The following is a 12,837-nucleotide window of genomic DNA, read 5'->3' as shown; positions in this document are numbered from 1 at the left end:
CCTCCCTCCCCCCGCAAGGATGAAAACATGATGATGGTAAAGCATTTGGCTTGGCGCTCTCTTCGCAGTTGAACGCCAGCTCGGAATCGCTGCAGAGCACTGCGAACCCGGGTGTCCCGCAGCAGGAGGAGGGTTCGCGTGCTCATGCCGAGCCTCACATGTCACAGACCGAGGGAGACACATCCAGCGCGAGGGGGTCAGGAGGTCAAGACGAGTTCAGCTCAGTGTGTCTGCGGAGGTTACCAGAGGACACCGGAGCAGTTGCCGGACCCGCCGCGGCGCTCAGCCCTGTGCTGTGGAGTGTCAGCTCTGACTTTCCCGTGGATGATGAAATCATGTTCCTTGCTTCTCAGAACAGCAGACATGCAGAGAAATGGCTGGTGTCTGGAAGAAGAGCGTGTAGCCGCATTTAGGCCAATATAAATACTGTAATGATCTTCATTACTATATAGTTGAAGCTTTTCAGGATCAGAGTTGTGACGCAAAATATTATGTTAAAACCTAAAGACTTTATCGATCCCCATTGTAAGATTGACAAGTAAAATTCTAGGATAATTGTGGGTTGTTCAAAACATATGATCATCAAAATAGCAGAAGGTTTTTAAAATCAGCCCGACTGTTACCAGCTGCAACATAATCGTAAATAACACATTTAATACAACAATAATTAAAATCCAATGTTCATATTTATTGATGTCTTTCATTCATCATTTATCTTGAATAAAAGATGTTCAGACCTCTGTATTTTTACTTAAGAAGTTAAGTACCAGTTTGGGTGTGGGATTTTTTACAGAACAGAGTTGGACAGCACCGTGAAAGTCTCAGATATTGTACAGCTACATTTGAAAATGAAAAATACTGTATTTCAATTATTATTTTGTTTATTTTGCTGAAAGCTGAGCCATAGTAAGCAACATCAGTTTTAAAAGGTCTTACCTGTCAAAAAAAGAAAATACACGGGCAACACACAGCATTTACATGCATCAAAAAACAGATGGATACAAAAAAAATGCTGCAAATGCAGAAAACATAACCACATACAGACCGGCTGCCCTTTGCAAATACGACAGGCAAAATGTTTCGATGTGTACATTTCTCTGTGACCAAAAGTCTTAGGGTGTAAATCATGTGCCGTCCTAACAGTAAACTAATAATTATGACGCACCAGTTACTGTGAGACATGCTGTAGTTTACTAGTCATCACAGAGTCATGGAAAAAAGATTAAAGAAAAGCCATTATTAACATTTTTTTGGTAGGAATCAACAAAACATTTGCCTTTCCACTATCAAGTCTCCTGTATCGCTGTTTACGGAATATTTAATATTATTTTGATCATTATTATTCTACTTTAGAGGAATTGTGGTCATGTTGACAGAGGCTGTGTAGGTGTTACAAATGCAATTTTTGCATGATTAATGATTACATTAATAATCAAAAACACAAGAATGTAATGAAGGCTGATGATATACTGTGCACGCTAATGAATCAACCTGTCTGGAGATATTAAGGTTTCTCATTAACTGTTGTTAAGGGGCAGCAAGGAAGAAGAGATCATGACTCAAAGGAGCAGAAGAAAGGATGTGTGTCATATTTCATACAAGTATTGTAACAAATAGATGTAACAAACGGTTAAACACCTCCACAAACTGATGGGATGATGGGTTTACATCAGTTTTATTGTCTGCAACAAGGTGAGAAGTCTCTACAACAGCTGTATTACTTAAATAATTAGTGACAAATCCGCATTTTGTTTTACATTATACAATCCAGATAATTGGGTAAAGTGTTCTGTCCACCTCTTGTGGTTTAGTGCTGGGTCTTTATTCTGAGACTTTATCACCCCCAAGGGGGCTAAAATGGCATTACACAACCCCCAAATAAGACAATTTGCACAAAACCATATATCAAACACTTTATTTTGTTAAATATACTGAACTTCACTTTCTGCCATCCAATTAATTTCAATCCAATTCTACAATAGTTTTATTCTTGCAGCCTATGAAACAGATCATTAATCATATCCACTTTTTTATATTCCTTATTATTAAGTTATATTAACGCTAGAAATGGCTGTTTGTCAAAATAAGGTGTTTGTCTGATGAAGCATATTTTGTGGAATAAACCCTTTTTTGGTAGACAACTGCAGATTTAACACTTAACACCCAAAAGACAGAGCAGACATGAGACATTTTAGCTTTTTAATTTTAATGTTTTAAAGTTGAGATCCAGAAGAAGCAGCACAACAAAACACCAAACTGGTCCTAAAAATTAATTTTTATTAGTTGTATTAGTGTCATATAACCACATCAGTACATATTATACGTCATGATAAATATAAGACATAACAACAGTTCTTCACTCCTGCTCCTCTCGCTGTTTTCTCCCTCTTAGACACTCACTCTTTTTTCGTCATTTTAGCTCCAAACTCCTGGATTAAAAATAAGCAATTATAATATATTTGCCAACCACACTAAACCACATCTCTAAACCCTGTAACATCACTTTCCCTCAAACTATAAGACTCCTGAATAATTAAAAATGTTACACAAGCTTGAGTCATCATTTGTAATTCTTTGCAGTCAGCTTTTGTCTAATGTTTGCAGCCCACAGACATCAGCAGACACTTTACATCTTGTCTATTAGAGATCCTGCTGTTCCACAGTCATCTTCACTTTTTTTTTTTTTTTTTACCTGCTTTTGATTAATTCTGAAAGTAAACAATTTAACCTCATGCCCAGTGTTTCATTTTAAACTCATTGTGCTGGAATACAGAGAGGAAATAAGAAGAAAATACATTAGTTTCCAGGTATTTCAGCCTGCACTCCCTGTCCGTGTGCTCCTGCATGTGTGTTTGAGTGCTACGTGAGGGATTAGCCCCAGTGTGTGTCCAGCAGTGATTAGCCTGGTCAGTGGGCCTGTTGTGCATTCACTCAGGCCATTAGCATATTAATGCAGCCTCACTCTTGATCTCCCTCCCACCCTCTCTCGCCTGAACTCCCTCTCGCTCGCTCTTTCTCTTTCTCTGTACATATTTCCCAGACTGAGATGTCGCTTCCTGCAGCTTCAATCTATAAATCTCACCAATTTACGCCACTCGTGCTGTGAAACAGCGGACAATCTTGCCACAAAAAAAAAAATATATTAATAAAATTCAAAGTGCCCGGTCTTCTTTTCCCTCCAAAAATGTCCTCTTGTCCTCTTCTCTCTGTCAGATCTTTGCCTTCTTTTTCATCCTGCTCACCGTCTCTCTCTCTCTCTCTCTCTCTCTCTCTCTCTCTCTCTCTCTCCCTCTCTCGCTCACTCTCTCAACCTCATTCAAACCTTTTCCCTTTCTCTCATTTTCCCTTTTCTTTCTCCAAGTCTGACCCCCTGAACTTTGTACAACACAGGAAAACACACAGAGGCTGAGTACACACACACACACACACACACACACATCCCTCCCCGTATTCTCCTTTTCTTTCACTATCACCCCTTCCAGTGCAAATTTAGCAAGACCCTCTCTAGACACCGGTGCTGAAGTGCGAACCGGACACGTTCAACTGTACTTAACGCAGTGAGAGCTACTCAGGCCTTTCTGCTCCACAGACAGACTCTAACCCTCTTTCCAAAAATGGAACACCCCTGATCTGCAGAAGCACCTGAGCAGGAAAAACAGAAAAAAAGGAAAAAAGTAAAGGAAATTAGTCTTAGATATGTTTGCACTGTGTCCATTTCAAATGTAAAATGTGTCTTGTAGAATGTGACATAAATCATTTTGTGCTGTGTCAATTGCCAAATCAATGAACTGACTTTTTCTCTTAACTTCCCATTTAGCTGCTTTCACTTTGCTGAGGAAGAAATGTTACTGAATAACATAAACAGAACTTTGAACTATTCTGGTTTTGTTTGAAAGGCTTCCTGCAGGCTTCACATTTGCATAAACACACACTCTCCCTCTCTCTGTTTGTCCTTCAGTGTCTCTCCCTCTTCCACTCACAAAACCCCAGAGTTTTACCACAATCCACGTTGGTCTGTCTCTCGGTGACTTTCAGAGGCCAGGGGCGTGATGTCCATCCACAACTCCTGGTTTCACAGATGCAGACGCAAGAATTGCGTTTGGACAATCAGCTCCAGACCTCCATCTTTCTCTTGGTCATCAATACGTTCACACACACTCATGCACACACTTCAAGCTGATCAGGTGGATGCCCTGGTTCACTGGCTGCTTTCTGAAGTCCACTGATCTTCAAGTCCCAAACATCAGACAGCGAATGGTGAGATTCCATCCTTAAATCACTTCCTCTTCATTCTGATGCTCAGGTTCATTGTGGTTCCCAGCTTGCATCCGGTCAGTGCATCTGGATGGACACGAAGAAAAAGGTGGTCAGAGTGGAGCGGAGGATTGAGCGGGAAGGCAAATGGAGAGAAAAAAAGAGAGAGAAAGCTCTAACTCATGCTTGTGCTCTGTGTGGGTGACACCATGATGAACGAAGGGGTCACCACCCAGGGGCAGGCCCGTCCAAAAGGAGCCAGGGATGTAACCCCCCCCCCCGACAAAAGAAGAAGTGGGTCCCCCAACGGTCACGCAGATCAAAGAAGACAAAAGCTGTGAGATGATAACTCAGCACAGCAGTGGAGCGCATTATTATCAGACTCATGAGCAGCAGCGGTAGTAAATTTAACTGAGGCAGGAGGAGGGTGGTGGGGTGAAAGGAAAAAAAAACTGAATAAAGTAAAAGCTCTGACTCGCTCTAATCTGATTTGCCGTACGCAACATTTTTTCTTTATCTGGTTTGCTCCAAGAGGCATTTTCTCTTTCTGTGGGAGCCCGTCTTTATCCAAATAATGTGGTCTTTGGTGAGGCCTGGCCTATTCATGGGAACCCCATGTGCTGTGTGCCCACCATTGAGGTGCAGAGCAGCATGGCCACAAAGGATGGCAGCGCTACAGAGAGCCCATTCCTTACAGGGAAAGTCTCTGTTCAGAACAAAGTTTGTAGTTCAATGACAAAATCCGGCACATAGTTTTAAAAAAGCATTTAAAAGCTCTAAAATAAAAGTATGCACACATCCATGCAGAACATTGTAACGTGGAAGTTAAAGCCGTGGACCAAATTAATACAAAAAACATAAGGCATAAAGTTTTCAAAAACTTTTAAAAGCATCCGTGTTCTACTACTACTACTACTATCTTCTACTTCACTTCCCTGACTAAAACTTTAGAGCAGATCCCCTTCTATCTCCTTACAGGTTGTAGGAGAGGCCCGAAGGCCTGAACTCATCCGGTTTGTACTGCTACCACCACACAAGGCTAATGGACTTGTTGAAAAGTGACTAGTGTGATGCCTAAATTTAGAGGAGGTAATGTCAGCGCAAAGCGAGAAAACGAGGAAGAGACAAGAAGACAAAAGCACAGTGGTGCCCAGTAACTGGACCATTTGGGGCCTAAAATCTGGATGAAGAATCACAGGAAAAAAGCATGTGATAAAGTCCCTCTCATCCTTACATGTGCGATGGACGTCCTCGCCTCTCAGTCTTCGTCCCTCAGTTCTGGGCTGAGTTTAAGCTGCATCGCTGTCGACGTCTGACCACACTTGTCCCACTTCTCCATCTTTCACTCTCTCCGCCTCTGCCTCCTCTGATCCTGCGTCCTTCTCCACGCTCCTTCTTCAACCCTTTTCAACCCCCCTCCTCCTTCTTTACATTTCCTTCTCTCTCTCTCGCTCCTCACTTTCCCCGCCCTCTCTCTCTCTCTCTTTCTCTCATTCCCTGTCTCTTGCTCTCTCTCTCTCTCTCTTCATTTCATGCAGCGCTGGGGTTACCTAAGAGACTGGGCCTCAATGGAGAAAATCTCCTTTGGTACAATGAACTGGGCAAGAGGCGGGGGGGGGCGGGGCGGGGGGCATGGTAGGATGAGGGGGTATTGGACACAGGAGGGGTGAGTGAAACTAGAGGGAAATATAGTGGGATGCAGATGCATGCAAGGATGGAAGGGGGGGATACGAAATCCCAAAAATTGAAAAAAGTGGCTTCGCTCGTGTGATTTGGGCTCACTTGTCAGTTTTTGGCGGTTTCCTGTAATGACCCCCCCCCACACACACACACACACCCACACCTGCTCTCCAGTCAGCTCTACACACACTCATCGGACTCATTTTAAATAAAATCAAACCTCAATAAAATTGCACAAAGAGGATAAAGTGGGCCTTTTTAATAACGGATCTTTGGAAACCACGAGGTGGGAGACCTCTGTGTCAGCGGTCGCCATTTTGTTTGTTTACTTGTTTGTTTGCTCTCGGCAGGGAGCGCAAGATGAGACCCAGAGGATCAGAGCTCTCTTTGCAAAGACAAGTGTGTAAACCCTCTCCTCCTCTGCACCCCATTCAGCACAAGTAATTACGTACACTGTTCCCCTTGAATCTATTCACTGCCGCTGTGCGAGAGGTGTTTCCCCGAAGGAGAAGATAAAACACACACAAACATGTTTGGAGGTTAGTTAGTGATTAGCACCGAAACTGTTGCAGTTCATTTTCCTGCTGCACCTTATTGAGCTCCACAGTGATGCTATTCAGTTTGTCATTTGTCTCCGAGTTAGCAAACAGATCCCCTGCTGCTCAGCTCTGTGTCTTTACAACTCGCCCCCCCCCCAACCCACACCCCCAAGCCCCTTTTCTCATTGGAGGATGTGAGAAAACAATAGGGCTAATAAAAGAAGTAGACAGATAATTACAGCACGGCGATGAGGATGGAGCTCTTATGCCAGGAACTCTAAATACCAGCAGTGTGAAATGGGATGTGTGGGTGACTTTGCGGTGCCTATTTGTGTGCTTTTCCTGTGACTACAATGGCAACTTATTACTTTCTAACGCTTATTAGCATGTATGTCCTGTGTACCTGCCAGGGTGAATCTGAGAGCTCTGTGGTAATGACTCTATCAGGCCCTGATACCAAGAGGTCCCTGCTGAGGCATGGATCCAAGTGGATTGTGGTGTTAGAATGTGGCACAGGAGGTGTCAAAGTTGTGTGTGTGGGTGTGTGTGTGTGTGTGAGAGACAGGGATGGAAGGAGGGGGGTGTTAGGGCAGATTGTCCATGCTCACCCCACCGGGTGGGGCTGAATGAAGTTATTTCCAGGCCCCGGTCCATCTGTTACCGTGGCAGCAGCAGTGACCAAGGTGTTGCCATGGCGAGCTGGACACAAAAAGGCGTGGCGTGGGAACGGGTCCAGGGGTCAGGAGTAAGGGTCAGGGGGTCAAGGGTCACAGCCAGCTGGACAGCACACAAGAGGAGGCCAGGGTGAGAAAAGAAGGAGGGAAGGTTGGGTTTTCTTTCTCTGTTTTGCCCTTTTCTTCTCAGGATTTCTTCTCTCGGCCGAAGAGTGGACACCACTGGACATTAACATTGAACCGGGGCGGTGAGATGAAAAAGTGACGGGTTTGGAGAGGCTAAAGGGAAGTGAGAGACAGAGTGGGGCCCACACAGCGTCCCGGCTTTGGGAGGCTCCCCTGCTTTAGGCTTTAAACCTACTGGTGTCTAATCGTGCATTGCATGTGACAGACAATTGACTGTGGTCAACGTACACGCAAATGCAACTATTCAGCGGACAGTTGGGAATGTGTGTGCATCTGTGTGTGTGGCCACGGCCTGCACTTTATCCAGATAAGTGATACTGCGAGAAAACAAAAGGCCATTCAACACCATTTAATTCTCGCCGTTTTAAGCTGAAACCGGCTCACAGACAATAAGTCGAAATGAGCGGGATAATGAATCAATAAGATGGGAAAACCCATGTTTAAATCTTCCTGCAGCTGGCTTCACCTGTGCTTTAGACTTAGCTTTGAACTTGTCATCTTGCTTCAATTCAGTTAGGAATTCATGTATTGCTGTGCACTAATTTGAGGCTTGAAAAAGGGATTAAAGTGATTCAAATAGATAAATATGATTTACTATAAGCTACCTGATTAAATAGGACCACGTTGTTCTGACTAATGTTTATTAAGTAAAACACAATGTGAAAAAATGTATTCTTCAATTAAATCAGTAAATTGTTGAGCATCATTGCATCGTTGAGCCAGTATAACCCCCCCAAAATCTGCAAAGAATATTAAAACATGTGGAAAAATCATATTTCAAATTTCCCATTAAATCTACAGGTTTCACCATTGAAGAACTGTCTATAGGTTTTTTTGTGCTGTTCCTTTAACTTTCAACTCCTTAAATCTGAGATATGAGGTAGAATTCACAAGCTTTGCTCTGATGATAGAGTCAATTATCTTTAGAGAGAATCTATAAATGAGGCTGAGGTGTAAAGATTCACAGCGGTGTCACTATTTAAAGCTTTTCAAAATACCACAGAATTCTTATACGAGAATCTGCCTTATAGTCCAATGAGTGGTTTACTTTTTATCTTTAAACCATTGCAGTGTAATATTTCATACACATCTATGTATATAGACTAAAAATATTAAATATTACGACTGCAAAATGTTACATATTACAAGTTGCCACGTGTGCTGTGACATTAGTCTTGTCTGCTATGAAACAATATGAGGCAATGTCCTAAAGTATGTTCAAATTCAAGAAGTTTCCCTTGAACATATCCGTTGTCACATATAATCTAAATGAAACAGAGAAATCTTAAATTTTTAAGAAGATTCAGGTTTAAGCTTCAGCACAGTTTGCGTGAAGCGGCTAAAGTCGTGCTGAACCGTGGCCGCAGTAAAGATTGAAATGTCCACCTGCCCCGTGGCAAACTGAGAAAGACAGCAAACCTCGAGCCCATCAGTGGATAACACATTATGACGACGTGGATAAGAAGGCGCTTACAATGCAATTACACACGTAAGAACACACACATACACAGACGTGCACACATAGAGCAAACACACAGGGCCCCTTTAGACTTTAATAGTTTGCGGGATGAAGCGAGAGCAGGATCCATACTCCTCCACAGCTCGAAGTAATAGGATTAGGAGCAGCCTCTGCAGGACATGGCAGGCCAAGTCCGACGCTCCATTTGACACCTTTTGTCCACGAGCCCTGAGACGCAGATCACAGCAATAGGATGAGGGACAAAGGCTTTTGAACATTGTGTTGTAGCTACAAATATACCCCGATGGGAGAACGCTGAGTTCCACACCAGATAAAACGAACAGACAGCGATTTTGACAACTCAATCAATTTTTGAGACGGCTCAAAACCTGCTTTTCTTGTAAATCGATAATAATGTTGTCTGGTGTCTTTAGCAGTGACGCTTTATTCTGAAAGGGTTTATTTTTTATTTTTTATTCTTATTTAGGTTTTATTTTGAGAGTTTATTTTTGAAATTTAATTTAAAGAGTTTATTGTTGGATGAAGTGGAAAATGGTAAAATATTCCAAACCTCACTTGCTGCAGGCTTAAATTATTTTTTCCCAGAAACAGACCAGATTACAATGGCAAAAGCTTTTGTTACCAGGTTGCAAACTACAGCAAAAGAGGTGGAGTTTGGGCTGCTGCAGAATATCATCACAGTTGCGTGAATTAAAAACAGAAGCTGAATTTATAGTTGTGTGTCGAGGGGTCACAGTATACAGTAGCTGTGGAGCCTGCACTGCAGCTGTCATGTGTTTCCTCAAAAATGTCACACGTGGTGCTTGCTGTGGCTAGAAAAACAAGTGCATTGTGATTGGTTAGCTTGGGCTTCTTGAGCGAGGCTGTATAAAGTCTTTTCTCATATTCACCTTTTGTCTACTGCAGGTTCCCCTTTATTGTTACATGTTGTAAAAAAAAAAAAGCCTTGGACTTCTCAGCACAAACAGATAATAAGCAGGGCATCATCTTCATGACATTATCATATGTTGAAATAAAAATTGCATCTTACTTTCTCTTGAATTGAAATCCAGGTGGTTGTGTTGCACCGAGAGAGTGCAGCGGCTTGTCCTCATTTCGGGCGATTATTGACATTCTCGGCGACCTCCTCACATCCCGTGCCATGGCGCGATGACACAGAGATGCTCTGTCCTCTCCCCTCCCAGTGCACTCTGGGAGAGTGACCAAGAAGCAGTTTTACGACCAAGAGCTGCTGACACTCACTTCCTGCCAAGAAGCAGAGAGACGAGGTTCAAAGTGATAAGCAGCACATACAATGACACACGTGCAATTAGGAAACACATAAACGCCCACTCGTGTTTTCAGAGTTAGTGTTGGATGTTTTTCAGACCACCAGGTTTCATGCTAAAAAACTGAGCCCCCAAGTTTTCTCTACTTTTCAAGAACTGGAATCTTGCACTGTTCAAACAAATTCCTCTCTTGACTTTGGGTGCCAGCCTATCACAGGGCCACACATATAGGCAGGCAAACATTCACACATACTGGGTAATGTTTAGAATCACCAATCTGCATGATGTCTGTAAACTGTGGGAGGAAACCAGAGTACCTGGAAACCCATTGGGGGGCCACAGCCGACATACAATCAAACCCAGATACAGATAAGTTTAGTCTGGATGTGTACACCACTGTGCTCCAGAGTTCACCATGTTCAGCTGATCTGGAGCCAGTAGTTTGTGTGGCTGATTATTTTTAATCCACATCGGAAACAGCTCAAGCTTCCTCTGGCAAATGAGGGCAGGGCAACTGGATGTAAATGTACTGTGACTGTACCTTAAAGGTACAACATGCAACATTTGAGTATCAATCTACTGACGTGAGCCTCGAAATCCATCCGCTCGGCTCTACGCTGCTCCGCTGTACTCTGCTCAGCCCTTCAGCTGTTAGCTATTCATTAACTTACAATAAATAAAAATACGAGGAAACGCACCAGAGCTGGCGAACTACATGGTCTCCTCTGATTCTGGTTAGGAGGAGGAGCCTCGCTCAGAAACATTCAGGAGGTGTCGTCCATTCAGTGATGCAGGACTGATCAATGAGTCTGGGTCCCAGAAACCTTTAACCTCTGCACATCCACATGTTTTAAAGCATGTTTTTCTAATGTTTTCTACTAAAAACGTGTTACAAAAAAAGCGAGAAACAGGTGTCACATTATGGCGACACAGCTCCTGCGATGAACTATTGCTTCAAATGACAACTAATGTAAGAGAACCACATTTCATTCAGGGTATCTTTACTTCAAACTACCTGCTGTGAGCCACACTTAAGCTCTAATAAACCCTCTCTGCTGTCTCTTTTTCTTTTGAGCATGGCTGTTATACAAAGAGCCTGAGAACAACAAAGACTGCTGTGGTTGCTGGGAGATTGTTGATGCGACAGCAAAACCTCGATCTTCCCAGTTAGATAACAGAAGATTTACTCACTGTCATGTCTCAGGTGAATATTCATACAAGCTTTCTATGATGGCACATTGGGTCCATCTATGACATAGATCCATATCGGCATTGTCCACATTTGGTGTTCACGCTAATCAGAAAATATCTGAAAGAGAAGACTGGTGACATTGTTTCACGTCAAATAACATTTCTGAGAGAGCAATTTTAAGGTGAACCTGATCAGAAAATTTCCCACAGAATGTTTCAAATGTTATTTTCTGTTTGCACTGAGACTTTGGTTCTGTGTTAATACCAACTGCAGCAGCAGGTGATGTCTCCAGATAGTAGATCTACAAAAAAAACCACCCCAATACTCTTATTGATTAGGATACATTTTAAAAAGATCTACTATCTTCATCAACACATCTGCTCTTGAAAGCATGAAAAAAAAAAACATCACATAGATTTATGATTTACTTTTGTACCTTGTACTCCACATCCAGATACCACCAAGTGTCCCTGGCAAAGTGTCACTGAACCCCCCATCTTCCCATCCCCAGCAGTGCAGTGCTGGTCCCAAGCCCGGTAGAAATTGGGGAGGGTTGTGTCAGGAAGGGCATCCGGCGTAAAAACTGTGCCAAATCAACATGCGGACAAATCATCCGAAAGGACAAAAACAAAAATTGGTCTTTCAAATTCATGCAGAACATTTTGTGGAGGATAAAGGCCAAATAAAAATGCTGGATTTGGGATGGTGGTGATTGTGAGGTTTCAAAAATGTTTCAAATACTGTGTGTACTCAGAAGTGACTTAATGTGCTTGTCAAAGAAACATTAGAAGGAAACTGCCACAAATCACTATTTTTATTTTTTACCTACAAAGTAAAGGTTTTCTCACACGGTGGCTGTTACACAAACCTGCTGTATTTCTAAAAACTATAGACTCAGCTGTGTAAGCATCACATCTCACTACATTGTGTGTGTGTGTGTGTTAAAAATCAATGCTTGTTGCTTTAAACTTCTTGACACATTCGCTCTCTCTCTTCAGTGCTGAAAGAGAAACCGATGAGCAACAAAAAAGGAGGGAAATGGTCCAAGTGGCTGAGTCTGAAAACGCTCCATTTTTAAACTGAAGTCATGGTTCTAACAAACAGTGTGTGTGTGAGAAAGTATTTTTTTTAAAAGAGCGGTGCATGTGATTATTGGACGAGGGCCGGCCAGGGGCTGGACAGGGCAGGCTGCAGACAGACGCAGAGAAAAGGGACATTTACCTTGAACTCCAATCATCCCGTCTCTTGGGTGGGGTCAGGTATTGTAGCCCGGCCTGACAGGGTCACGAGGGGACAAGAGAGGGAGACAGGGGGAGGTGAGTGGATAGTAGGGACAGAGGCTGCCCTTGAGGTCATGGAGCTCTACCCCCCCCCCCCCCCCCCCCCCCCCTTGGGCGGATGGTGGGGGGGAGCAGAGTAAGTGGGGGCAGTGTGGGGGAGGAAAAGTAGTTATTGGCAGGTTTTCTTGGGGGGCAGATGCTCAATATGCAGATGTCTAATCGAATTGTGCGACAATGAATTGGTTCCCCCTCCTGATTTGCATCAAGACAATCAGCGGCAGCAG

At 43.1% G+C, this 12,837-nt stretch overlaps 1 long non-coding RNA gene across 1 annotated transcript; it reads right to left on the bottom strand.

The window, feature by feature from the left end:
• Window positions 1–8,727: 8,727 nt before the first annotated feature.
• On the bottom strand, window positions 8,728–10,745 carry LOC137101695 (uncharacterized). The gene is made up of 3 exons (XR_010911100.1): window positions 10,666–10,745; window positions 9,844–10,058; window positions 8,728–9,020 (listed from the first exon to the last, which is right to left on the bottom strand). It is a non-coding gene; the product is annotated as an uncharacterized lncRNA (long non-coding RNA).
• Window positions 10,746–12,837: the final 2,092 nt, after the last annotated feature.

This window comes from Channa argus, chromosome 1, assembly GCF_033026475.1.
Source record: "Channa argus isolate prfri chromosome 1, Channa argus male v1.0, whole genome shotgun sequence".
Taxonomy (NCBI): Eukaryota; Metazoa; Chordata; class Actinopteri; order Anabantiformes; family Channidae; genus Channa; species Channa argus.
This window is presented reverse-complemented; position numbering and strand designations above follow the sequence as displayed.